The 27,878-nt window shown below is 39.5% G+C and overlaps 1 protein-coding gene across 8 annotated transcripts in view; it reads right to left on the reverse strand.

Moving 5' to 3' along the window:
• Positions 1-27,878, reverse strand: part of CUX1 (cut like homeobox 1) — a 281,378-nt gene that overhangs the window by 170,074 nt on the left and 83,426 nt on the right. The gene's annotated exons all lie outside the window — the stretch shown is intronic.

Here is a 27,878-nt window from a genome sequence, read left to right on the forward strand (position 1 = left end):
GAAATCGCCACATTGAAGAAGACAGTATTATTTGTTAGTTTCTGTATAACTAAAAATTCTTCCTCTGAATTAACGCCACAGCATTCATTAAAATACTGCCCATAGAATCACTGCAAAAGTTTATAACGTATTTTTACTTGGCAACCAAGATAATTTAGGACAACAAAGGTATATCTATCTTGCATAAAATTCTCAGTGGCTCCACTTCTGAGCTGGTTTGGGTCTAATTCACTTACAAATTCTCAGAATTCTCATTATCTGCATGCCTGAAGAATAAAATCCTGTAGCTTTGCAGAGGACACTGTATTATTCATGCACAGCCAAGAAGCTGCACTCCTGTTTTTGCTATGGTATTCCACTGACGAGGTACAAGCAGCAACTTCATAGTACACTTACAGCTAGAAATAAATCTGTAAGAGGTATAAAACAGTAACATGATGCTGCATCACTGAGGAGAGCAGCACTGATGTGGGTTATCCAGGGAGAAGGTGGATATCCCATCCTTGGAGATTTCCAAGCCACAGCTGACCAGACCTTGTGTGGGTGCTACAGACCCATTTTTAGGGCATAAGATCTCATCAGCCTCCAGACACCCCCTTCAGCCAAGAGTCCTATGATGATCTGAGAACACTGCTCACAACTGGCACAGTCACGAACTTCATAAGTAACCACAAAATCTTCCTAGCTTCACACAGGCTACAGACCCACAGCTACCCTGAACTTCATGCAAGAGGTCATAATGAGGTCTTTGAAGTATTTTCTCTAGATAAATGGGTCCAGTAAAGCCTTAGGCCTTTTAGAGAAGAAGATGACCTTAAAAAGTTGGGAAATTCTCTTTTCCAATGCATTTACTTTTACATCTAGAGTCATGCAACATATTGGGCATTAAACCACTCACCAAAACACCCTCAGCCCTGGATTTAATCTGATTTTCCTCAAGGAAAAGTAAGCTTTTGAGAGAAGTGATTTTTGTCATTTAAATGACAAGTCATGCAGAGAGTTGGAGTATCAGGAGCTCTCTCACTCCCTAAGAAATGGCTTAGGGGGCCAAACGCAAATGAAGCTATCAAAGACAAATGATCAGCCAAATTTCACTTCTTACATGATTATTGCACTAACAGACAGCTAATCCCCATCAAGTTAAGGATAATGTTGCAGCTTTATAAGCTCCCTCTTCAGCACCAAACCAAGGAATGCTTCTGTTCTTAGACCAAGTGAAGTCATCTAAACGTTTCCTGATATTTTCTGATGTCTGTTTTAGGACAGAAAAAGGTTAGATACTGTTCTTGCCTATCATAAACACCTACAAATTATGTCTGTACCAGAGCAGACTGGCAGGTTGAGCAGCTTTTCCCCGCTTCTGGCTACTCTGGGAGACCAGAGGGCTGTGCATGTTTTATAACATGTTTTCTTTGTAACCTGATGATGATGACATTGAAGAAAGTAACAATAACCACTGATGGCAAAATAAATGCCCACATTCAGGGCCAAAATCTGGCATGGTAGGTTTTAATGCACAGTGAAATTACAAACAGAGCCATTAGATTTACAGTCAGGACACTGGCACCCTTTATAAAATCAGGAAAAAATTATACCATCCAAGCAAAGCAACATTTCTCGAAATAAAAATTTCAGCTGGTAGGAAATCATTGGGTTTAGGGCTTCTGTCCTTTGTATTGCCACTGAATTTACTGACTAGTTTGGCGCCAGCCAGCAAACTGATGTCAAAACTGAATGCAGAAATACAGGAGATCTAATTCCAGACCAGCCCTGAGTCTCTTGCTTGCATGGCTCTCAAGAGCAGGACATTATTCCCACTGCCTAAGGGCATGGTGTAAGCATCAGAAATCACCCTAGGTACATCAGCAGATGACAAAGCACCGCAAAGGAATTCAGTAAAATAAAGCACAGCCACTCTGGAGGCAGGAGAACTTAAGCCCTGCTCTTTTCTCTGTGTGTGGCGAGCTCTAGCCAAAAGCCTGCTATTGAACTGCATCGTCTGACACATACTAACTTCTGAAAGACAGGATTCGCAGCACTTTTTATTTCATGATATAAACTATGTCAGAACTTTGCCTTCGTATTCATCTTTAATAATGAGAGATGTTGCTTGTTTATAGCAGAGAAGAGGGAGAAAAGCTGGGGGGAAAAAACAGGAATAGAAGGGGCATCCCAAAGCCAAGAAAACAGTTGGTCAAGCTGTCAAAACGGGAGAAAAGCTTTCAAGTACAAAATTTTATTCCCACACATCCTTCATTTAGCAAATTCAGGATGCTAAACACTCATCCCAGCAATCAAAACGTTACCAAGCAAAATTCATGCCATAATGGGAAAATGTGTTGTGCTTCATTTAGACAGCAGCTTTTGTTGTTGGTAAAACTGTTTTTAAAACATTTCATGATAGGGGAGAATGCAGCTCCAAGCGATTCAGTCCCACTGGCAAGCAATCAGTTATACAAGTGTAATCAATCTGAGGCAATCCTGGGACGCGCTGATCATTAGAGCACACAGTTTAACAGCGTAAAATGCTTTGACAACTTGAAGTCTTAGCAATAACTTGAAATCTGTTGCAGCTGAACAAGAGAGACAGAGCATCCCACTTCCATTACCTTCATGGAGCAAACGGCCTAAGAAGTGTAACTGAAAGGAATCTGCCCCAGTATTTTACATGCAGTCAAATATGCCATGCAGGTAAGTGGACAAATGGCACACATGATAACAAAAGGCATGAACAACTTCTTCACACCACTTTTTGTTTTCTCTCCATCTTGGAAGGAGTTTATAGATGGCTTTTATAATTCATTCCTTGGGTAAACAGCATCAAAACTTTAGACAACTCGCAACAAAAGGGAAGTAAAAATAGACAGAAGTCAGGAATACACACACTTCGAGTCACCAGCTAAAACCCTGCTGGTGGGATTTATTTTTGGCAGTTTGGAAAAATTCCCCATCAGACTTTGTCTCAAAAGTATTACACTAACATCAAATAGAATTCTACCTTCTTTGCACTAAACTGAACAGAAAGAAGGATGTTCAGTTCAGACCCAGGGGAATCTGCAATGTTGGTTAGCAAGGACACCATATGATTTATTATCTGTTTAAAGTGTAGTGGCCTTTACTGCCTGGGCTGTGATCAAAACAGGAAAAGCATCCAACTCCAGCACTCGCATACAGCTAGCAAATCACTGCGATCAAGCAGAACAGCTAAAAAGGGTACACGCAACTGAATATTAAAACAAATGATAATTTATCTACACAAACGTATTGAAATATTTTGAGTACTCCTATACAATCACATTATTAGCCTATTTTTTCATGCCACCTAAATGTGCATGTTCTCTCTGGATGATTTATCAGGGTAGAGCAGTTTTCTGAAAAAAGGCTCTATCACAGACAAACTCAATATCTGAAGTAGAGACTATGAATTAGGATGCTGTATCACTATCTGAATCAAATCTGATAGCTGAAAGCTAATATAGCATTTTCCTTTTACATGAGTATAAACAACGAGTTTATATTTTGATCAAGTAGCTACACAATGAAATCTGAATCCAAATAATTTTTAACTCCCTTTCCATTCTCATTAAAAATAACTCCACGGAAAATAAATCTGTGTAAAAACTGGGGCAACAAATGCATCTTTCTGACAACTAAACTGTATTATTCATCGATTGCTATCTTAATACACTGTGTACAGTACAAAGGACATATGAATGGTCAGGGTGCTACACTGTATTTGTAATTTACTCGGGGTCTGAAGCTACACAAGCACCTTTTGATCTCCTTGCAGACTGCTCCATCTCATTTACCTCCAAAATGCTTATCTCTGAATGTCACAACAAAAGCCCTATGACTGTGGTTTGATAAAGTTGTCCAGCAAGACTAAGCTTGACCTATACACCTTTATCATCTACAGAAGTATTGTGCTCTTGTAAAATAAAACAAAACAAAAAAATGGGCAAATGTTCTGTCATATGCCTCCCGCGCCACATTTCCTATGATTTGTTCTATATATTGTCTACTCGAGACGTGCATTGGCTGGTGAATGTCACTATGTCTGGCAGGGAAATCATAATGAGAAGCAGCCCACTTGTATCAGCATCGGTGACATCATTAGTTCAGCTGTCACAACCTATTTTTGAGCTGCCTTATCACAAGCGAGATGCTACGGCTTTCCTGGTGAATTACCCTTTCACATTTCCTTCCCTGTTAGCCCACATGTAATAAGGGACTAACAAGTGGCCCTGCACTCAAAATTGGCTGGGCTGAACATCATGACTCCAGATACTTTTTTAGAAGAATTTGCAAAGTTAAAAAAAAAAAAAAAAAAGGGAAGAAAAGAAAGAAAAGAAAGAAAAAAACAACTCAGAACCAAACCCAAAACATACTGACTGTGCGGGAAGATAACTTGTCAGTTGTCAGTTCAATCAACACAGCAGTAGCAGGAACTCTGGTGTCAAAAACTGGTAGCCAGGTTTAAGCCCCTCTTTCAAGAGGCTGTGCTGGTATCAGGAATGTTTGTTTACTGCAGCTGGGAGGATGTTTATCTGTGTACCCTCACAGGCAGGGCTCCATATGCTTTGTCCAAACAGCTATTATCTCGGTAATTTTATTGAGCTTCTCTTTCATATAAATATAGTTGAAAGCGGGAGAGGTAAAAAGCAGCCAAGCATGAGGGATTTGGGAAGAACGCTGGCATCAACTTCCAAGGTGTGTTTGATTATTATATAATCAAGGACACAACTGGTCACTGCGGAACACTGAAATCAGCAAGTTAACTATAATTAGTCGTAAGCAATTCTGCTGGTTAATTAGAGAGCCAGCAAGCATATATGCTTCGCCCTGCTATGGTTAAATTGGTGAACAAGTTGGGATCACTCAATTTGACATTCCCCTACCATTACACAAGTCTTAAATATTATTTATTTGCACCCACAATTATGAAAAAATCCAAAACATGCAATTTTTCCACCAGAGATCCTGGGCGCATGTAATTGGAGGTGCACTAAGGGAAACATTTCAGTCTTTCTGTTTAGTTAGTTTGAGCAAGCTCCACTTTGCTTTGCTCTAAAAGATACGAAACTGAAATTCCAGATAGTTGTTCAAACAGGTATTATACAGTAGCTTAGATGACTTAATTCCTAAAATATAAGGCAAATTAAATCATATGAGCAAACAATTTATTGCTCAATTTACACTACGATTTAATGAGATAGAAAACCTCTTACTGCTTGAGGCTGCTGAAGTATTTACTTGAAATCTGATCATTAAAGAATGAATCATAATGTTATCCATTTTCTATGATATCTGTAGTTATTTTAATACACTAACATGCCAGTATTTTCTCTGTACAAAAAAAAATAACTTACACTTATATGTATGTTTCAACCTAGCACAACGATAAATAAAAAATCTTGATTTACAGTAGCAAAATGTACACCACAGTACTTTCTGAAATATTTGAGCTCACAGATCTTGTGCAAATTCCATTAGCTTTAATTATTTATTAGCAGTAGATTTAGATTACTGTTCTTGACCTATTTTTCAGTGTATGGACCCACCCAGCAAGAAGTGAAAAAATATTCCATTTGTGAAAGCCTGATTTAGTGAGAGCAGACTTTAGCTTAAAGTAGAACATTAAGCAAAAACACATGCATTGTAATTCAGGGGGAGAAGCTTGCACTTCAGAAAGGTTACGAAGCAGGGCATAACCAGCCTACATAATAAACACTAAAAGAGATTCCTTGAAAAGAGACGTTGTTTTTGCTGTTTAACCACCTCAGACCATTTTGCAAAATTGCAGCCACATGACAACCCCAGAAGGAAGTGAGCCTTGACAGCAGACATACAGAGACGTTTTGAGACTTTCTTTGTCAAAATACCGTTCTTTCTACCAAACCCTGTAGACCATGTGGGTCCTAATAAGCCATGGAGAAACAGGTCCAGAGTGAGCAAGCATTTTGGGGCTGGTCCTGTGGTTCCTTTCACTGGTGAGGAGGCAAACGGTGCTCTTTCTTGGCACGAGGAAGATGGAGCATCTGAGAAGGTGCCTACTTGCCTCGTTGCCCTGGGTTTGGGACTGACACATCACTTTCAATGGAACGACTCACTTGTGTGAGTCTTAATAAAATCCTCTTACAGCTTCTTCCAAGTTAAAATAAACTAAAAGCTAACAAGTTTACTCTGTGCCTATGCAGCAACATATAAACAGACTGGGTACCTTCACAACTGTTTAAAAAAAATAATCAACTGTGTGAAAGAAGAACTGTTGCACCCATATATCTGTATGTAGATGTGTTTGTGTATATATATATATATACACATATACATTATATATATATATACACACATATATAAAAAATAGATAACTACCTTTACAAATCAATTTGGTGAACTATGCTTTTTTAGACTCATGTTAAAACCTTGCCATCATTTATAAAACAGCAAGTTAGCATTGGCTAGAAAAGACACTGAACAGAAACAATTCCAAACTTAAAAACTAGAGTTGCTAGGGAACAGAAAAATTAATTCAAACAAAAATTATTCAGGTAGAACTTTGGAAGGAGCTAATTCTAACAAAATGAAAGCCTGGTCACTAAAATTCCAGTAGGGAAAAAAATAAAATGATGACTTATTTAACAGCTCACCAACACATGTAGAAAATGAAGCATAATTTTTAACAAACATTAATTTAAAAAGCTGCATACTGGCTAATGGCCCCATGGAGATTTTTCGTCCAGCTAACAGTTTGTCCTGCTTTCTTGTTAAACTCTGTAGTCCCTGTTGAAGGCTGCAGGTGATACCAAACATACCACAACAAACCCTTGTCGAGGGAAAACACACATGTCCGTATCATCCCAGGTCAGAAATAAATAAATAAGAACTACTTATTTATGTAATGAAAAACCATTTGATTAGCCAAATAAATACTTCAGAATCTTTGAAGTGCGCTGCTCTTGCCAGCGGGATAACTACGTGTCAGCAAAACCCAGGAATCGCTGTTCTTGGAGCTTAGGCCAGTATCTCTGCATATAGAAAAGATGATTACTTGGTACCAAGCTTTGTTAAGTACCTGCAGATTTTATTAGACGAGTACATCTGTCCAATAAAACTGAAAGCAAGCTGCTTAGTTGTGGATCCCAATAAGCAGCCTTACCTATGCGTGTCAAGTTTTAACCAGAACTGCTCTGGCCCTCCAAAAACTCCACTGTCGTTCCACAAGCTCTCTGCCCCTGCAATGAGGTTTCCAGCAAAAAAGATCCTTAACACTCCTCCCAAATCACATCCTGCAGGATCTCCTTCTCTATCCACTACAGCGCTCTCATTTTCCACTTTGAAAGTCTATGGAGAAAGAGTTCACAATGCTTCCCTGATTATTCAGAATTACAGCCTGCAGAACAGAGTTTCTCTTCGGTGTAAAATGGGGAACTTCTGAAAAAAGGTAATTATTATGAGTCTTAAAAAATTAACGTGTCTAATGAGAAGCTAATGACATAGGCCATGACTCTGCAGAAAACGCACCTAAGTACTGTGGTCCAATTAACAACACCAGTTGAAACACAGACTAATGCTTCACATGGTGGATTTAAGAAGAAGAATATTTAATGTGAAACCATAATTGCACCCGTAATTTTCCATATTCCCTCCACACAAGCAGAGCTGTGTCTGAATCAGTGCACCCTACTTCAGCACTTGGTCTCGCCTTCTTAGATGATGAAATCAGAAACCTGGGTGGTGTCTGGCAGCACTGCACTCATGAGATTTGGATTTCTCCTCAGTCTCAAAGAAAATATGGGTAGGATCATTCAGAAATCATTAATTTCAACGTACAGTTTTATTTAGGAAAAGTCAGAAGATTAAAAAGCATTTACGTTTTAAAACCTGTTATTGGTCAAGTGGAAAGGCTTCCAAAATACAAGCATTTTGTTTTAAAATGTCAGGTTAAGTTCCCCAGAAGAATAACTCTATGTTAAATATAATAATAAGGAACAAGGCTTCATCCTTACAGATCCTTACAGACTATACATAAACAGGGGGGCAGTCTGTGCATTGCCGAGACATCAGATATTGCAAAATTGTTTTCCCTATTTTCCCTACTTATCTTTTAAATACAGGTTAAAAATACAGCTGTGAACAGACCTTGCATTAATCATACTCTGACATACCTGCATGTAAGAACACAGGTGTATTTACTGATTTATATCATTATAGTCAGTCTTTTTCTATTATTCCAATGCAAGAAAATCCAATACTAAGCAATCCTCTAATAATCTTTTTCTAAGATTTGCTTGCTTCATCACGATCCTGACCATTCAGTTTTATTCAAAAGCCAGTTGCTCCTACAAAAAACAAGTTCTTTCATGAGAGTCCAAGTGAAAAGCCTGCTGCCCTGCAAATCCACATCCTACATTGGCTAAAACTTGCACAACCGTCATCTTTGCTACCTTTATGTTCTTTGTGACCTCTTCTGTGCAGGGAGTCACTGGCTAGTGGCCTGCTGTGGCTCGTTTGTTACCATGCCTTCAGCAGGCATCGTCCTTTAAATGCAGCTGAAGTGGTAACTTCAGCTTCCTACTAAAATGAGAAATTTGAAGGAAAAAAATAATTGACAACCTCAGAAACATCAGGATAAAAACTGCAGCTAAAGTGATAACTTCTGATTCCTACTAAGATGAGAAATTTGAAGGAAAAAAACCCAAAACTGACAACATCAGAAACATCAGGCTATAGACCCAAAGGGTTTCCTACATCTAATTTAGCATACCTGTAAAAACACCTCAAAATTAATGTAACTGTCATCCTCCTGACCTAAATAAAAAAATACAGCACAGATCTTTTCACGTTGTTTTCTCTGAATTTCTTCACTTACTGAAACAAACTTTTGCCTTTACGCTTCCTGGCAAAATTCCTACTGAAACATGCTCAGGACTACAATATATCTGGTTTGGTAGCACACAGTAGATATAAATGAATCATCAAGATGAAAGAAAGCAAAATCTCACTACAGACTTATTCAATACGTTTACTGTTTGTTAGTTGAACTTAAGAAATAAAAAAGCCACATAAAGCGCTTTTGAGCAGCAGCATCTTCTCACAACTCTAATATATCGTCTCAGCTGGGACTAATTCCCAAATTCGTGTGCTGAACTGTGAACTGTTCCAGTATGGGGCGGTGGCGGGAAGAAGAGATAAAAAGACTAGGAAAAGAAACCCAGAGGATGGAAGATTAAAAAAGGAGAGACAGAAAGACAGAAATAGAGGAAGCACAGTCTGTCATTCCTATGCACTTTTTTTTTTTCCATCGTTAAAGGCATGTGAGCCTAGCACTAAAGCACAATGAACTCAATAACAGATTAAAATGAGACATACTTGTATAATAATAAATCAACAGGATTAATACAAGCTTATCTTCTACTAACTTAGAAGGGGGAGGTGACAAATTGCACTTAAGGAAAAATAGTTTTACTGTTGCTAGCATAAGCTGAGTGTCTATAGGAAACTGCTAAATTTAGAAAGGCAGCTTTTGATGATAGCAACGGAAATTAATTCAAGTTCTTTGTGTATGTGTTGGGTTTTGTTGTTTTTTGTTATTTTTTTAAAGACCTCTAGAATGTTACTCATCTTGAAACTCTTACCAAAAGTAGAGACTTCATAATGCACTATCCTCCCTGCCTACTCCCTCCTCCTACTCTTCCCCCTTAAAAAGGAAGAACTGCTCCTTTGGGCTACAGCAATTTGGGAACTTAATGCAGTTTTAACAAATTCCCTATCTCTTGGCTGAAGCAGTTTGGCTCTGACAGATGAATCAGTGAAGTCCATAAACGTCTGGAGGATTTGTGCAGACTTTTTCTTGTATGACTATATATGGCAACTACAGATCTAGTTATCTACAATCTTTTTAACCTAAGCTTCACATTTTTTACCTTACTCCTATCTTGTGGCAAACTTCCTTGATCTGCAATACTGCTAAATTAGACATGAACTGTCAACTATTTTTCTCAAAAGCATTTCCCCCACTCTGTACAAGACAGTAAAAATACTTGAATTAAGATACACTTAAGTAAAAATTAACTTTTGTTAACTGCCGCTTCTCAGAAATAACATTTCTATATACGAGTGAACCAGACGGAAATGCTGTGAAGCACACATTTTCATTTACACTATTCTACTATTACTGAAGACACACACCTCACCAGACAGCAGATGTCTTCCATTACTGCTTACCTGAAATACCAATTAACACCAAGTGTCACGAGAAGTCTAGCACAAACTGGTAAAAGAAGTGAAATCTGCACTCAAAAGAAGGGAGTTCAAAACTGACTGATGTATGTGGGGACTTACAAAGGAATTCCAACAATGCCTGCAACACCCTTCAATCCAGAAAAATACTCTTAACTTCTTGCTACCACCATCTTTTATACATATGATGATTTTTACAAGGTGCTTGAATGAATACATCAAAACCAGTAGTATGCGATACAATATTGAAGGCTTCTTTTAGCTGCATCAAAAAACTTCACAGTGCACCAAAAACAAAGGGTACACCAAGTTCAAGCAACTTCTTTTAAGCTAAATATTCTCAACACACTGCAAAATGGACATCAAGTGCCACCGAGAGCTCAGAATGGGTAAGATTACAGCTCCTCTAACCCAGGAATGAAACCTGGGTAAACGAACTTGAAAGACTGAAAGTAAATACTGAATTTTGTATGCACAAGGCAGTAACAGGAGAGTATGACAGACGTAGGAGATGGTAACATCTAGAGAAGCTCAAGTGAGGAGCCACGTGAAGAAACATTATTTAGAAACAGCCTTATTAAACAACTTCAAGTCTGTTATTAAGAAAGTACATGTGCACAAAAGCATTTTCAGGAAAAAAAAATCCACCACTGACCTCCAAAAAAGCAAACCAACAGACAACACTGTCAAAGTGCAGCTGTATACTACTCAGTGAGAAACCAAACAAAAAGCCCTGACAATTTTGGGGACATATCCAGAACAGCACAGAGCTGGTAACCACAGCTCTCTGCTCTCCCAGCAGTTACATAAAGAAGTAATATCACAAATGATAGCTTAGCTTATAGACATGGTTGTATTTACTGTGCTTGCTTCGGTTCCTGAACTGAAGCAAGTACAGTAAATACAACAATCAGATACGGTGTTTTATATAGATAACACCATAGCTGATTGCTAAGATTGTACAGCATATAAAACCCAAAAGGTGTTTCCCATGGAGAGATCTGGTCCTGACTCAGAAGATGGCATCCTCCTCTCCCTGAGATTCAAGATGCTATTACTGTTTTCTTTTACAATGCCTAGTAATCTACTGAGTCCCTGACCTTCATGTCTGAGTCACAGGAATGCAAGTGTTGCAAAGAAAGAAAAGATAAAAAAATAATCAAAAACCCAAACCAAGAAAACCCACCCAAAACACCAAACCCCAGACTTCAAACACTTTGAGGTTTTGGTGGTGTTTGTAGGCCAACTGACAGCACCTGAGTGAAGACTGCTCCCACAAAGTTAAATCACTTCTAGTGAGCTGTTAAAACTCCACAATATTGCTTGCACTTTTTTGACGTTTGTTTTTTTTTTTTAAATTTAAATTTAAATTTTAACTTTGCTGGAAGTTCTGAAATTCTCCCACTTTTCCTCTGGCTGGCTTACTACTGCCTGAAAAACATTAATAAGAAATAATCCTGAAGCATAGCCCCCTTCCAAAATACCACAAGGGTTTCCTTTCTCCCTTTTAAACATCATTTAAAGCAAAGATCCACAGTCAGCCTCTTCCTGCACAAGACACATATGACATTTAATTGCCGTAATGACCATGAGCCATCTTGAACTTGAGCAGATGACCAACTGTAGCACAGCTACCACCCGATTACTACAAGCTGTGGGCCAGATTCACAGAGGATTGAAAGCTGCTGGCGCAAGACATGAGTACGGTCACACTTTATCCTGCAAAACGCTCTTAGGAAATGCAGATAACAAAAGAAAAAGCTACTGTTCAGAGGAGATTATATCTTGCCCAGCTTCTTAACACTGTGCAGTTAAAACATGTTATTTTAAATTTCTAAAAGAACACTGTATTTGGAAATGCAATATTTGAATAAGCACTCTCAAGACCCAAAGCATATCAAGTTTTCCCAACTGGTTACAGCTTTATAAACTGACATTTCTGATCCACTGATCTCTTTCTTAGCTAGGTCAAGACAAACACTGAAGACCATCCTTTGGGGGAAAAATAAAAGAGGTACAGGGGGCAAACTCAGCAAGTGACATTGTGGACTCTCACAATCAGTTGATTAAGCAACTTACTTGACTTCACAACTTCTACTTACTAGTTCCTTATCATCTGTGCTTATAAAAAATGTCACAGTTCATTTTTTAAATTTATTTTGAATTTTTACCTTAATAAGACTTAAGAAAAACATGTGGTTTAGTGTATTTTCCCTCATTTCACAAGGTTTCTCTGAGCTAACAGAGCTGCCTTTTTGTAGGTTACCTGCTCATCTGGAGAGAATTCTCTTCCTACTAGCAAATGAATGGACCACCTACAGAAGAACTGGAGGTGATCAAAAAGATGGGAAAATGAAATTGACTTTCCAATAGATTTAGATGAGAGGAAGGTCACTGTTCAGGAGATGCTGGGAACAGAAGCCCTGGTGTTAAAGGAAAAATTCACACAGATGTGGGTACCACCACCTCAGTGAGTGGCAGAGAACAAAGGGATACAGCACAGCTTATATACACTTATCAAATCATTAGTCAATGGTTTTTAGAAGTTTCCTTTGGTCTTGTCAGTTCTGCGAATCCATCACCTGACTCTGTCCCAGTTGATTCATCTATTCGGTTCCACTCTCTGCATCGGTTCCAAGGTCCTCCTCGGATCACGATCTTCTTTCTGCCTGCTTTAACTCACACAATCCTTCAAGCACACTTAGTCTTGGAACAAGCAATTCCTATTCACAGTTACTAGTTTTTCTACAAACACCCGTGTTTTTGAAAGCACCTGTGTACACAAATTGGGTTTTTATTCTCCTACTGATTAACTTGACTGGATTAACCAGCCTTGGATTAGGGCTATACAAGGGCTGAGGCCTGGTTCTGCCATTTAGCAGCTTCAGCATTTTAAATTTCTTAATTCAAAATATATTAACGCCTCGTGAGGAGCACCGCCGGCCCCCTTCCCGCCACAGAGACGCTGCAGGCCCACGCCGCATGTGGTGACGACTGCGCGGCTCGCTCGGGGACCGCCTGTTGCCCCCTCCCCTATCGCTGGGTATCTTTCAGGCCCTTAAAACTTTTACATAAATTGGAATAACCACCTTCGGCCCGTCTGCCGAGCACGCAGCGGCACAGGATGGCTGCAGGGCCCCCGCTGTCCTGCGCTGCCGCCTCGCCTCACCAACGCCGCCGGCCGAAGCGCGGGGCATGTCCCGCTCTGACAGGCCCTTTCTAACGGACACATACAAAACATTGTCACCAAATCACACGTATGCAGGTGGTGAGAAACAGCCAGCTAACTTGCAAATTAAGAGAACGGTGCTATTTTATTCTGACATGATTAACGCAGCGAAAGTTCCTTGCTATGGATGTAACTGCAAGTTAGAAAAACGAGTCCCATATCTGGGGGAAGAAATAAACACCTTTAGACTGTTGTAACTGCACCCATATTCTTGCGTATAGTAAACTGGTGAACAACCAAAACCCCACATACCCTCCCACTGCTAGACAACGTTTATTTCCACACAACTTTTAGCGTAAACCAGCCTGGTTTTTTTTTTCTGAAAGACAGGCTGCTTCTTCCGCCCACCCGGACCGCTCACACCCCTCAGAGACCCCCCAGCACTCACTCGCCACCTCAAGCAGCTTTTCTGCTCAACATGGCAGGCAGGAGTCAGCACCTTGGTGACCCGCATGGCTCGTGCGGCGTTTGAGCAGCGTGGGGCTGCGGTAATTCACCCCCGCCACGGATTCACCACAGCAAAGCGTGCCTGACGCCTGATTTTTGACACTGCTTTCAAAGTTGTTCTAAGAATGAGGAAAGGTTTCATGGCCATTATCAGATAATGGAAGCATAAGCAGCTGTTAGCTTCTGTTGGAAGAGAAAAGGTACCACTCATTTATATTCCATGTGCTTTTGGATAGTGCAGAACATAGGGAAAGGACTGCATGACACAAAAAGGCACTGGAGGTAAGCGAGATGACTCCACAGACTAGCTCTCTGGATTGCAACCTGCTTTTTTCCAACCATGTCAGGCCTAGACCCCTGGCTTTTATGGCTCATCTTCCTTCTCTGCCCGATGAGCTCCCAGCACAGCGCAGCAGGCAGTGCACTGTCCGCAGCCACTGCCTCACCTTCCAGCGTGCTCCCTGCCAGCCTCCCAGCCTCCCAGGGATCTCTCAGGCAAGCTGGGCAACTCGGTACAACCCTTCTGTTCCCTGTCCCCCAAAACCCTCTCGTGTTAAGCACCCTCCTTTTGACCACAAGTTCACTTTTTTGATAAGTACGCCATTAGTGTGATCCAAACCAGCCAGGGTTATTCCCCCATAAACAACTTGTCCAGTATTTCCTCAAGGACTTTGCTCCCTTCCATTTTTCTGCTCGGTTTTTTTGACAGCTCTAACTGACACTCTGGAGCTTTACCCATTAAAAACCATCACACTGAACTGTGTAATATTTTCATAAAACATAAATATTTGCCAGACTGTCATACAGAAATACTTCATTATCTTTTCAATAACTGGGTAAAATACAAAAACTTACATTGCAACAGCATGAAACACTCCTGAAAGTGTGAAAATTATTGCTCATTTTCATGTAAACTGCAGTATTAAAATATAAATCATACTGTTTACATTAACTAATCAGGAGAATTTCAGTTGATGCAAGTTGGAAGCTAGAATTATTAACAATTTTTTCTGAGCTAGGTCTGTTAGCTAATAGCTTTTTGCTCCTTATCAGCTGCACAAACAACAATGGATTTTAAATCAACTAAATGACCTGTGAACTTCTCCTAAATGGGGGGCATACAATTTAAGACAGCCAAGAAAGTTTCACAGGAGTCAAGAGGGCTCCTCACAAGGGGCACATGTGGAGAGAGTTAAAGCTTCAAGCCACTATTTTTTTTCCCCCTACTAAAGTGTCAGCTGTGATAAGCCAAAATTAACAACCCTACACTGTAACACTTCAAATGAAGGGGAAAAAATTTTCTTCTTGCTATTCTAGGTATTTTAAGTTGCACATGAGCATGGTAGCTAAATATAGACAGTGACAACAAGAGACAGCATTGTCCCTTTGGGCACATTGAATATTATCTCAGAATTCCCATCTTCCTGGGCTGAGCCTCGTGGTTTTGTTTCTTTCTTTTTTTTTATTTTTTTCTTTTTTTTTTTCTTACTTAGCAAAGTATTAACTCCTACTTCATCTTCAATGGATCAGTTTAACAAAATGAGTATTTTATTAACAAAAAAATTAAAAAAGGAAATCCTGATTCCACAAAAGCACCACAAAGATTTCCAGTACTTTTCCCAGCTCTGTGTTACTGTCCAGTGCACAGAGAGCAGATGCCTTCTGCTGAGTGAACTGTCAGGCTGTTTTTAAAATGAGGGCATCAACATTAAGTTTTTACAGCTTACTAAACCGGAAAGCTAAGTTAATATTTTTAGATACAGGTATCTTTTTCTCCAGGAATCACACACTTCACTTTCATGTTTCAATCAGAAGTATAAGAAATAAAGTCAATAATTACCATTTTCAAAACACTTCCTAGGAGCACAACTACATTATTTGGAATCCAGCAGACTCAGATGAGCCTTTAAACCAGACTTTTGAATGACATGGTTGCTCCTGACTTTGGAAGTATTTAAAAACCTTGGAGTGAAGCACACATTTTCATTTAATGTACCTAATGCACCGAGAACATTGACAACACTTCATTTTTAAGCCGGCTTCTATATAAAGTTTAATTTTTAAAGCCATCTATAAATTATCAATGACATCTGTTCTGAAAAATGTCAATTCCTATCCTTAGGTTGGCAGAATCCATCTATTTTGTAACATCCTCTTCATAGTAAAGCAATTTTAAAGCCTTATTGACATATGGTTTTCAAGTGAGACACTGCTCTTCTAGGATTTCATTATTTAGACAAGTCTCATTCTAATGTAATGACGACAATAAGTACACACAACTATTTCTGGACTATATCCCATGGCTCTAACTACAAATGATGAAATGGTTAGATAAGTGATAGGCCCAGATACCCTACAAATGTCGTTGTGTATGGCACTCCTTCTAAGTCACACAAACCCACAGCACAGGATGTGAAGAGTAAGCAGCAGCTGGAGATACCATCTTGCACAAGCCATTTAATCCTACGATCGGTGAAGTAGAGTGGCACTCATCATCACTAATACTTACAACTCAGATGATCATTTATTATGACAATATACAAGCACGGGGCTGTCACCACATACCCATTCCATCAGCCAAAATCTGATTTTGGTTATTCTATTCTGTTGATCTAATTTTACCACACAGTCACAATTTAGCATGTCATTCTTAAATTTCTTCAGCTGTTGGTGCACTAACACCGTGGCTTGTTAAAATGCAATTAGGAATGTTTTTTATGCCCTTATGATATTACAGGATGAGAGATTTCCAGAGTCATCTTCTGAACCCTGTATAATACATGCTACTTCAACTTTTTAAAGACTACACGGATTTAAAACATCTCATCTTTGTTTTCACGTCTGATACACAGGGCGCGCTTTGCCTCTTTTCATTCTCTAACCAGTAAGTCACCAAGCTCACGTCTATACAGAGGCATCCTCTAAATTCAAAGCTAGCTTTCAAGAAAGTTTAATCTTGAAGAAACAATTGCAACAAGTGCTCTGGTTCTATATGAACATATCATAAACTGTCACCAAGCCTTCTTACCCAATTTGTCATGCAGCAGCAGAACACTCTGCCTGCCTCAGATTCTGTAATTGTGGAGCACTGTCTACTGGATGCTGAAATCCTGCTTTCTGGTCATGACAAACATAAATCAAAGAAAAAAAATCTGCTCTATTAAATCTGTTTGCTCTGGGAGAACAGGGATTTATCATCCTCTAGAACAAGTGGTCAATAAGATTCAGAAGTGCTTAGTAGAGATCTTGATGAATCGGGATGCCACAGGTGACGCTGTAATTGTGTTTGAAAGGAATCCATGAACAGAAAGGTGAACGCTCTATTTATTTCAGTGTATCGACAGGCTGTGGATTAAATGCATCACAAACATAGTAGGATTTTCCCTCTGCATGCCCTCAGGGAGGATCCTTAACAGATTGTCCCAAGAGGCACAAGCAGAAAGACATCAGATAGGGCTGCTTTAAGAAGTAAATCTAAAACAGATACTTCTTATACAGCCATCACAGAAGATACGGCTTCTAGTAGTTTTTCAACACCTACAAACCTTGAGCAAGTGAAAAAAACAAGTTGTGGCAGGCAGGAGCAGTGGCAAGACTGGGTCAAGTCTAGGGGCCCTGCAAGGAACCCAGGAGTCTGATGGCAATTCACCAGCAGATACCCTTTAATGCCTCAGGAATGGCTGGGGCATAATCCTTGCCCCAAATCACACGACGATTCCCAACACAAAAGGGAGCATGGTTTCTCACCCAGGACAAAAATTTGATCCCAAAAAACAGAAAGGAGACTAAAATAGCACAACCATATAATTAATAAGGAAATGCATATAGGTGTATCACACTAACTTTGGGATTTATTAAATTAACCACAAACTAATCCCTTCCCCCCCCCCCCCCGTTTTTGAGCTGAGGAATCAAATTCTGCTGCTTTACATGTTTGAATTTTGTTCCAGCAAATTACACGGAATCAATGTCCTTTCACAATGCAACGGCCAGTTCTAGTGCAGCACACAAAATGCTTCCAAAATGATAAAAAAGCCTATCTTCCGTGGCCTTCAGCCAGCTAGAATCTTAACTTGGATGGCGAATCTGCATCTGGTTTCACTTTTAAATAACAAAACAAAAATCCCAGGCATCATTCATTATCTACAAGGCCCAACATGAAGGCTTTCAAATACACTTTAAGAACTAATTAAACGCTTATTTCAAACTGAATTGAATGTAAATACTAAACTGAAACTGAACTGATTAACTCGCAACATTCTGTGCCTGATTATCTTTCTGAAGAATGAGGTTTTGGCACTCTGGACGTTTGCGCTGGAGGATCAATTTCCTGTTCCCATCAAGACTGCTAAGGAAATCTTCCACACATTTGATTGAACTTATGTTTGAAGTGTCTGCATAGCCTTGGACACAGGACTAGACAAAGATAATGTTTTTGACTGGGTAAGATAATGTTTTGAATTTAGGGGCTAAACCGTATCAGTTTTGCCATGAGACTACAGCCCAAAATTCACGGATGCTCAAGGCAGTCTGGCCAAGCTGCGTATAATCAGACCTCCCTTTGAACCAAGGACTTAGATGCTACAGAAACTCCTCATGTGAGTTCCGTAACGTCTCATTTTGGTTTAAATTTTAATACAGCAACACACACTTGTTGTGTTGTGAGATACACTAATCATCTGCATTCGATATAGCTAAGGAGGGAAATGAGATTCATCCGGTATAGCCTTCATTCAGTTCCAAAATACTATCCTAGGAGATAAAATAAAAAAGACGTAATTTGCTCCTACTATTGCTCCTTTTGATGATTCCTTATTACAGTCAGCCTTTCTTGCACCTTTGAAGCTAGATATTCAGGTTTTTAAGTCATATAACTATCTTTATATATTCTCTGCTTCTTTCACTCAAAGGTATAAAGCATATTCCTAAATTTTATACACTTGTATTACAGCAATACAAACAAAAATCCAGACAAGCCTCAAGCTCATTCCATGCTGGCCTCTGCCCCAGTGAGGGTGCAGTCTTGTATCAGACAGGATATAAAAGAACAGACAAATATAGTCTGAGGGAGAGGTACTAACCAAATAGCATTCAAACAGAAAATAGGAGAGGCTGCTGCTTACAAGAGTCAGGAGACATTTTTATGCAGCATACTTCACTAGGAACATCACAGGACTTATTTATTTTTTTTAAATAAAAAAAGGTCTACTGCTTGCACTTCAATATATATCCAATATCAGTCTATGACAGAAGAGGCAGCACAACCAAAATCAACCAAAATTAAAAGCATTCCTAACAGAGACTGTTGCTCTTTTATTGTGATTGTTACAAGTCACATTAGTATAAATTTGTGAAGTGTTTTAACGCATTTTCATTTGAGCTTGATTAATTTTCATAGAGTTTGAGCTTAATTAATTTTCATAGAAGTTTGAGCTTAATTAATTTTCATAGAAGTTTGACAATTTTCTCATTTGTTGTTGAAATCGCAACATGAGTTTTCCATATGCAAGGCAAATATAATATCAGCTCACAAAGTCATTTTTGGACTTGTTTTTGTATTTCACAACCAAAAATACTTCCAATGTAAACTGTTAACTGAAGCTATGACAAGTTTTATTATAAATATTCCTAGCTTTAAAGGGAAATTTGAATATATTCACTTAGTGTATGTTCAAGACACAGTTTAGGTCTGACAGCTTCAGATTATGCCTCATTTATATGGAGCAGTGATCAAACTCGTTAATATGTGAAAGAACTAAAGGAGCAGAGGATTGTGAATCAAATAGCATGAGCAAAGTTGTCTAGTAACATGAATAGCTTATGAGGATTTACGTAAGGTGATAGTTTTCATGGTCCCTTGTGCCAAGGTTTCTAAAGTAAATGAATAAACAGGGAGCAGCTTTGAGCAGCACTTCTTACAAGAGGCTGAGGTTGTGTCATTAGCAGTCGCTGCAAAGCCAGCGAGGCATACAGCGCTGACACCGCCACCGAGCCTGCAACGTGCTCCATACGCAGAGCTCCACTGCACTAAGTCAAGGAGGAAGCGTTTAATCTGCCCGTAATTCACCCATATGTTAAACGCGATAGGGCCCTTTCTACTCAGTCAAGGTGAGCGATTTGACAAGACAGGTAAGCTGGTTCAAAACTTTTCTCCTTTTGGCTTTCATACTGCCAAACGTTGTTTGCAGCGCAAGTGCAGTGGCTCAATAATTTAAGAAGCATTCTTGCAGAGGAAAATCAAATCTCACTGTGAAGCAGAGACTCCTTAAGATTCGTTTAATCTTCTGATAACACAAGCTGTGCACACACAATCACTGAAGATGATAATCTGCTATATGTAACACTAAGTCTGCTATTATTCCATTTATTAGAAAATGCTATAATAATGTTTTGTGCATACATGTACTAAACAGACAAGTGGATTAGGAGATGGAAATTCAGGGTACTTCTTTCTTACAACGTAGGACTGCCTAATACCTCCAATTTATTATGTACAAACATGCGGCTTAGCATGTTTTGTTCAGTCTCCCTTGCGTGAGAGCTCTGCCAACAGCAGCTTCTCCAGCAAGAGCTGGAGGCCCCCACACCTCAGACTTTTGGGGGAAGGATAACCTGCAAATCAAAGACATTAACTTGTTACTATTTGTGCTTTTTCCTAAGTAAATAAATCAGCAGCAGCGTAACTATCAGGAAAAAAGGGAGTGCTGATTTATTTGGCATAAACCCTTATGTTTCTGAAATAAAAATAACTGGTTACTGCTGTCCAACACATGCCACAAATTACTTAAAGTGACCAAACTTAATCTTTAAAAGATTTGGAGTGGTTTTGAACCAAAAGACAGAGGATTAAGAAATGTCTTCTCAATATTCTCCATTCAACCAGTTCTTAACAGCTGATATACACATTGCTGGTCAAGTCACAAGGAAGCACTAACTTAAAATGTAACTGTTCATCCAGAGACCTACAAAACGACTATGTGAAGTAAAGAAAATAAACATTACTAGGAACATGATATTTCTGTTTGCAATTTTCTATTCACACGCACTGCTTGGGACAGCTGCCAGGAAAGAAGCTGGACCTACTGCACATGTGCTGCGCACACAGTTTGAGAGTATGCAGCCAGCCTCACGTGTTAAAAGAGCCCGGCCGAGAATCCTGTTCACACTAAAACGACTTCACAGCAGATACACAAGACTTCCGTCAAGGAACAAACCCGTTTCGGCTCAGGGTGCATGCGCTACCGAGTTATCTGCACATGCGTGGTTAGGCTTTGCCTGGGGCCTCCTGCGCAGACCAGGGCACCGGACAGTCAGAAATGCCGGGCACTGAGCCAGCCTACTCACATTCTGCCTTGGCAGGGGTGCCAGGGCGAAAGGGAGAGGAGAAGGAGAAAGAAAAGAGAAAGGAGAGAGAGAAAAAGGAGAGAGAGAAAAGGAGAGAGAGAAAAGGAGAGAGAGAAAAGGAGACAAAAGAAGAGAGAGCAAAGAAGAGAGAGAAAAGACAGAAAAGAGAAAAAAGAAGAGAGAAAAGGAGAGAAAAGAAGAGAGAGAAAAGAAAAGAGAAAGAAAAAGAAAAAAAGAAAAGAAAAAGCGCACATGGTTAGAGAATACCAGATTTATCTCAGCATTTCACATTACTGAATATACCAGTTTAATTTTTCATGTAATTTATGTGAATTTCAAGGAAGCAAAGCTGTAGTTAAAGACAATACACACACAACTGCAAGTTATTTTTTGTTTTGTCTACAGGTACAGATCTCCTGATCCTCCCTCTATCTTCTCTCCCATTTTCCCCTCATCTGGAAGTCAAACCTAACTGCATTAGCACAGTATTCCTCAGGGCAGGAGCTAGTAAATAAAGTTCACTAATGTCCCTCAGCACTGATTTCAAAACACTACCGGGCTCTTGCTCACCTGCGGGCTGATCCCCCTTCTAAGGCTGCTTAGGTAAAAAACTTCACCTAACCATTCTTTTGTACTAGAAAATTAATGACTATTATGCCTTGTAATTTTTAATCAAATGATACTTAGAAACTACTGACAAAAAAGACCACTTTTAAATTATTCTGACTGTAACTTTGTTACACAAGCTTTATTAAGCTGGTACCAGCAAGCTCTCTTTTAAATTATAACCCACACTACGGTTACCAGAGATCGGTTTTCTGTTGAATTTTCCTGCTTAAGCTCTGTATTGCGAACTGCTAGAAACTGGTTTCAGGTAACTTATTAAACAACATAGTTGATACATGTGAACTGCCTTTTCCAACCATCTTAACCTTTTCCGACCTTTGCTATCCTTGTCAATGACCACACTTAATTCCAGCTCTGGACCCTGGGTGTTCTTAGTGCTTTATCTCTGTTAGCAGTAGTGCAGAGCCAGACAAATTGCAGCAACGTGCCATTTCCTGACATTAAGCCAAAAGGGGAAACCAGTAAAGGGCAGGGTTTCTGCTGCATTTCTTCGCTATTTTGAATAAAAACCATTAGCAGAACAACCAGAAGAATTAGGGTAAGTAACATTTAGTTAACCAAGTCTGATTATTAACATGGTATTTCATCCCAGAAACATCACTGCTTTGTAAAAATTATAGTTTCCCATTGGTTTACAATCAAGGTACGCAATAACCATGTTCAGGTCCAAATCTTGTAGACATCCAAAAGTCTTAGGACACTGAGATTTAGTAAGTAGTGACGTCTCAGCCTCACAAGGAGAAAAGGATTCTGAAAGCAGTTTATTATCACTTCTTAGAATAAAAGTTCTTTTGAAAATTAGTACTAAAAATTTAATCCTACAATCTACGCAATTCAATTTTGAACAATTAACGTCTCTTATGCAATAGCTGCTGTCTTCAAGTTGAAGCCTGGGTATTTTAAATGCATAGCGATAACATGATTTATCATAGCAGTGTTTGTGAAAAGTAAAATACCCGCTGTGGAGGAGCAAGGCCTGGTGGCAATCTCTCCCTTTGCTTGTACCATTTCACCTCCCCTATTTTCTTCTTCTTTCTCTTTTAGATGGAGCTTGAAGTGACTCTTCATCCAAATATTACATGTAAATCTTAGTAGAGAACATTTAAAAGCGATAATTACTAACCATTTCCCTAGATAATTAGCTTATAAAGAGGTGTATTTTTAATGTGGATTGCCAAACTCTCCACTAATCATCTCACACCACTTCCCCACAGTAACAATTATTGAAGAACAGTTTTAAAATGCATAAACAAGAGCATTTAGTGCTCATTTACTTTAAACCAAACCTCAATAAAACCTCAAGATGCTGTGAACTGGATGCATTCAGAAATTCTGCACGAAGCTACCACAAAGGAACTGGTGAAAAAATTCAGAAATTCTGCACTACACTGGGGCTGGACTCAAGTTGCCCATTTAATTTCAAACTTACTTGTTTGTTTCCCCACTGCTACCACTCTTTTTTACTTTTCCAAAACTTCCAACAGCATCGTAAAAGGAAGCCCACCTGCCAGAGCACACTGAAACGCCAGAGACTCAGCATGCATTTGCGACGCGGTGAATAGCCAAGAACTTTTGTGTTTGTACTACTTAGTTGTTCCTCCCGAGTTTCAACAGAGCTATTTCAGCAGCAGCTTTCGTATCTCAGTCGCACCTGAAAAAATAGGTCGTGTTTGCTATGGCATTTACTTTGTCTTGTGGAGTCGGGAAGGCCTTTTGCAGAGGCACTCCAGCGCGCTCACTGCCTTGCGCTTCGGTCTGACGCAGTGGCTGCGCAGCGCTGAAGGTGAAAGGATCTGAAAGCCAGATCTATATACAGTATACACACAGCAATTTGTTACTCTGAAAAACCATCTGTTTCTCGGTATTACAATCCTCAGAGGGGAAATTATAGCTAGCGTTCAACATAAAACATCAATTTAAACCATCAACTATTCATAATTTCAATTCTTTATTGGAAACCAAGGACATAAATGTCAGGGAATAAAGCAATATTTCTTTTATTAACTGTTCCATTCATCTGGCTATTAAATAAAACCAGGACCTTAATAAATAGCATTAGCCTTTGTACTGACAGCCACCCCAACTAGCACCATAATTCTAAATAAAATGCATTATATTTCTAGTATCTTTTGGGTTTAAAATAAAAAGCAGGATTAAAAGTATTTAAAAACATAAGTATAAAGCATTTTTGCAATGTTGCTGCTCCTGTATAGTTAAATGTTTTAAGAAACAGTACGGACCAAATAATCACCACCCCTCTATTTATATGCATTTCCAGTCAACCAACTACCACCTGATAATATTCTACCAACATTAGTACTACTGAGGAACACAAAGGATTCCACTACGGATGCCGCTTGCCTGTTGCCAGATGGAATTATTCTTTTAATCCCCTACTCCCAGATATGATGCCTGCTACAAAAAAATAACAACGATGATAATAATAATAATATTAAAAGGAGTGGGTGGAAGGAGAGTAGGAGAAAGGAAGAATGGCAGAGACGGGGAATGTGTTCTTCGTACAGCATGTCATCACCCATTACTAATGGCAAAAGTGTCTGTATTTGTGTTGACAGTTATAGAGGATTTCTGCAGTTTGGTATTTAAGAATTACACACAAAAATACTGAAGTCCAACTGACTGGGGCAGCGAACGCAGAGATCTGTTTGCAATTTGCCTGCATGACAAATCAAGACAGATCTCCATTTGCTGTTAAGCAAGGGCTTGATTGAGAACTGCAAATTTTAACTTTGTATGATTAGATAAGACTATTGGGGAGTTTCCCCGCATCTTTGAGGAAGAGGGAAAAAAAAAAAAAAAAAAAGCATTCTGTAAAAGCTGAGAACTCCTAAGAAGTCCATAGATTCACTATTAATGTTCACATAATTGTCCATTATTCCTCCTTAAGAATAGCTCCCCTGCTCTTAGTACTACCAGCATGGGGTACTCAAGAACACCATTACAGGGGAAAGGAAGCACAACTGTAATCAAAACAATGATTACTATCACATTCATTTAAATGCAGAGTGAGAAATGAATACAAAAATATACACTTGAAAGTGAAAGGTGAGAAATTAACTTTTTCCCCATGGACATCAGAAACCTAACCTCAAAACCAGGAATTACTTGTAAATTTTTTGCATCCCTTTGGAGCACACATTAGTTTCTCCTTCTGCATTTAAATGAATGTGATAGTAATCATTGTTTTGATTACAACTGTGTTTCCTTCCACCCAAAATGGTGTTCTTAAGGACCCCATGCTGGCAATTCTAAGAGCAGGAGAGCTGTTCTTAAGAAGTAGTAATGGACAATTATGCGAGTGTTAGCAGCGAATCCATGGACTCTATAGGGCTGCTCACCTACTTAATACAACATTTCTGTATGATTTCTTACAAATCCACATACAACAGAAACTATACGCCAACATTAAGAAAAAACCAGCATGATTAAAAACCAGTTGCCATTGTGGTTAACATAAACCTCGCATTTTTGTGTTATGTTTATGAAGATGGAACCAGGAGTGTGTAAAGTCAAAATTGAAGCATAACAATGAAGATTATATACAGTTTTCATGTCTCGAGATAAATGCCCAAATTCACCTCAGATGCTAAATTCAGCATATATTCATTCTATTGTCTTCAGTCATTTCTACCAACTCTGAATTACCACCCACTCTCAGCCTTTTTCTGTCTCCTGCCACACGGCTACCACCTCCCCCCTTCTGCTTTCAGTTTTAACTACTCTCTTCTATTTCTAACTCCCTGGTCTGAAGTCTCTCCCCATTTACTGTGCCTGGGCACCAGTACGGAGGAGCTACACCTTCTTTCCACGTGGAAAGTTGCCTTCCAAATACCCGCCTCTTGTTTTTCACTGCTCCCAAGCTGACACCAGCAGGACCGAGTTGTGGTGAGGATGGATTTCCAGCAGTACCCTGGTTTGTAGGTGATGGCCAGAGCCAGGCTTAGAGCCTGCTTCCTCCATTGTCCTCGGCACCACCCACCTTGCAGAACAACCTCCGCCGTCCTCGGCACCACCCGCCTTCCAGAACAACCTCCGTCATCCTCAGCACCACCCGCCTTCGAACAACCGTGCAGCACCACTGGCTGAAGATAAACCTGTTGAGCTACTTTCCCTGACTACATTCCCAAACAGGCAGAAATTGAGCCTCTGAGGAAAAGTAACAATTATGCTCAGGCATTAACATTGATCAACGTTAAGCATGTGCATCAATGATAGGGTTAAAGCAGAGTATTATAATCCAAGGAATTGCTGTGGTAGTGCAATGACAGCTGTGCACTGCTTGCGAGCTGGGGTTTTCCTCCAGATAACTACTCCTAGCTTTGAGATACTTGATACTGTTTATCAAATGTCTTATGAAGGTGCCTCCTAATGGCACCCTTACTGTAAGCATCGAGCAGCAAATGATATTTCAGGAATTGTCAGCATGTCTAGTTAACCAAGTTTAATAAGATGCTTAATTTCCTTACTGTATCTATTGCTACCATCCCCCAGAAAGTTATCAGTTCTGCCCTCCCACCTCTTGTCTTCATCAATTATGATCAACGAGCTTCTGAATAAATGCATACATATACATACTCCAACTAGGTCTCCAACACATACAAGTCAGTATGTATTTACATCAGTGAATTCGGTAAATTCAATCACAGTGTCAGTAGAAGGACAACAGACTTGACTCTGCACATTTTTAAGGAGTAAAAAATCGGGGCAATCAACTTCTGTCACACCTTGTTACTGCTGCTTTCAGGTTTCAGACCATGTACTTGAGCATAACGCTGAACACAGCGCGCCCTGGGATGCTGCTCAGAGAAGGATGCCTTGTGCAACACGCACAGCAAGATGGAGGCAGGGAGAAAAGGGGGCAAAAAAAAAGGTAAGGATTGCTTCAGACATCAAGAATTCAAGTCATTTACCCCAAGATTCAGATACCTGTAGGAGAAAGATTAGCCAAAAGCCTCTGGTCAGGACCAAAAGCAGAAAACAAATACAGGAGCTTTTATACAGGGAATTTGTTCTTAAGTCTGAATGAGGAAAATGAGGTACACAAGAGGGTTTGTGAGACAAACCATTCAAGACAACAGAGTAACAGATTCACATAATGGGTAGATTAAGTGAGAGAGGACACAAACCTAAGGGGAACAGAAGTTAAGAGGAGCTTGGCAGGATCTTAAATAACTCCAGTTAAGGACATCGGTCCAAATCCCTCCCGAAGAAGGAGGAGTGTGAGAAGGGCCCAGTGGCGAAAGCACAAGCTCTTCACTGACCTCAAATGAAAGAAGAAAGCCTGAGGGATGAAAGGTTTGGGTGAGACTGCCAAAGAGAAGTATAAACGTACAGCGTAAACATTTAGAAATAAAATCAGAAATGTTCCAACACAGGAGAAAACTAGAAGAAATTTAATAAGCACCAAGAAATACATTTTGTAAATAAAGAAGCAGTGGAATGACAACCAAAGGGACTGCTGGCTTACCATGCAGTGGAAAAAGGACATCAGCAACAGCACAAGGGATGTCTTTTTACATCAGCTTTTACTCTAAGACCTGCCAGCAAATGGCTAACAGGAGGAGAAAAGAGAGGAGGTTTTAAAACTTTATCTGGAACAGATTACAAAGACTTCAATTAAAGGCTTTAGGTATTTTCAAACTGGCTTGGCTTCATAAACTTTGTTGTTATGTATAGTAAAAAACTTACAAATAATTCAAGACATTAGCTGTTACCTTAAAAAGGACCTAAAAAGGCCAAATATACAGCACATTTTTAAAGCGGCAGAAAAAGGAACAGAAGACGGGGAGAAAAGCTCTGTAACAATAACCACCTGCTTGTAAACACCTAGGGGAAAACTGATAGCTAGTTTGAAATCATCACAAAAAAGCTTTGGTAAAGCAACCTGATTTCCTTCTTTGAGATGCCTAGGAGCCTAAAGGACTGAGGAAAAAGCAGGAAATGTCACAATTTGGATTATGCTGGCTTCAAA

The sequence above is a fragment of the Falco biarmicus genome, chromosome 1, assembly GCF_023638135.1.
Source record: "Falco biarmicus isolate bFalBia1 chromosome 1, bFalBia1.pri, whole genome shotgun sequence".
Lineage (NCBI taxonomy): Eukaryota > Metazoa > Chordata > Aves > Falconiformes > Falconidae > Falco > Falco biarmicus.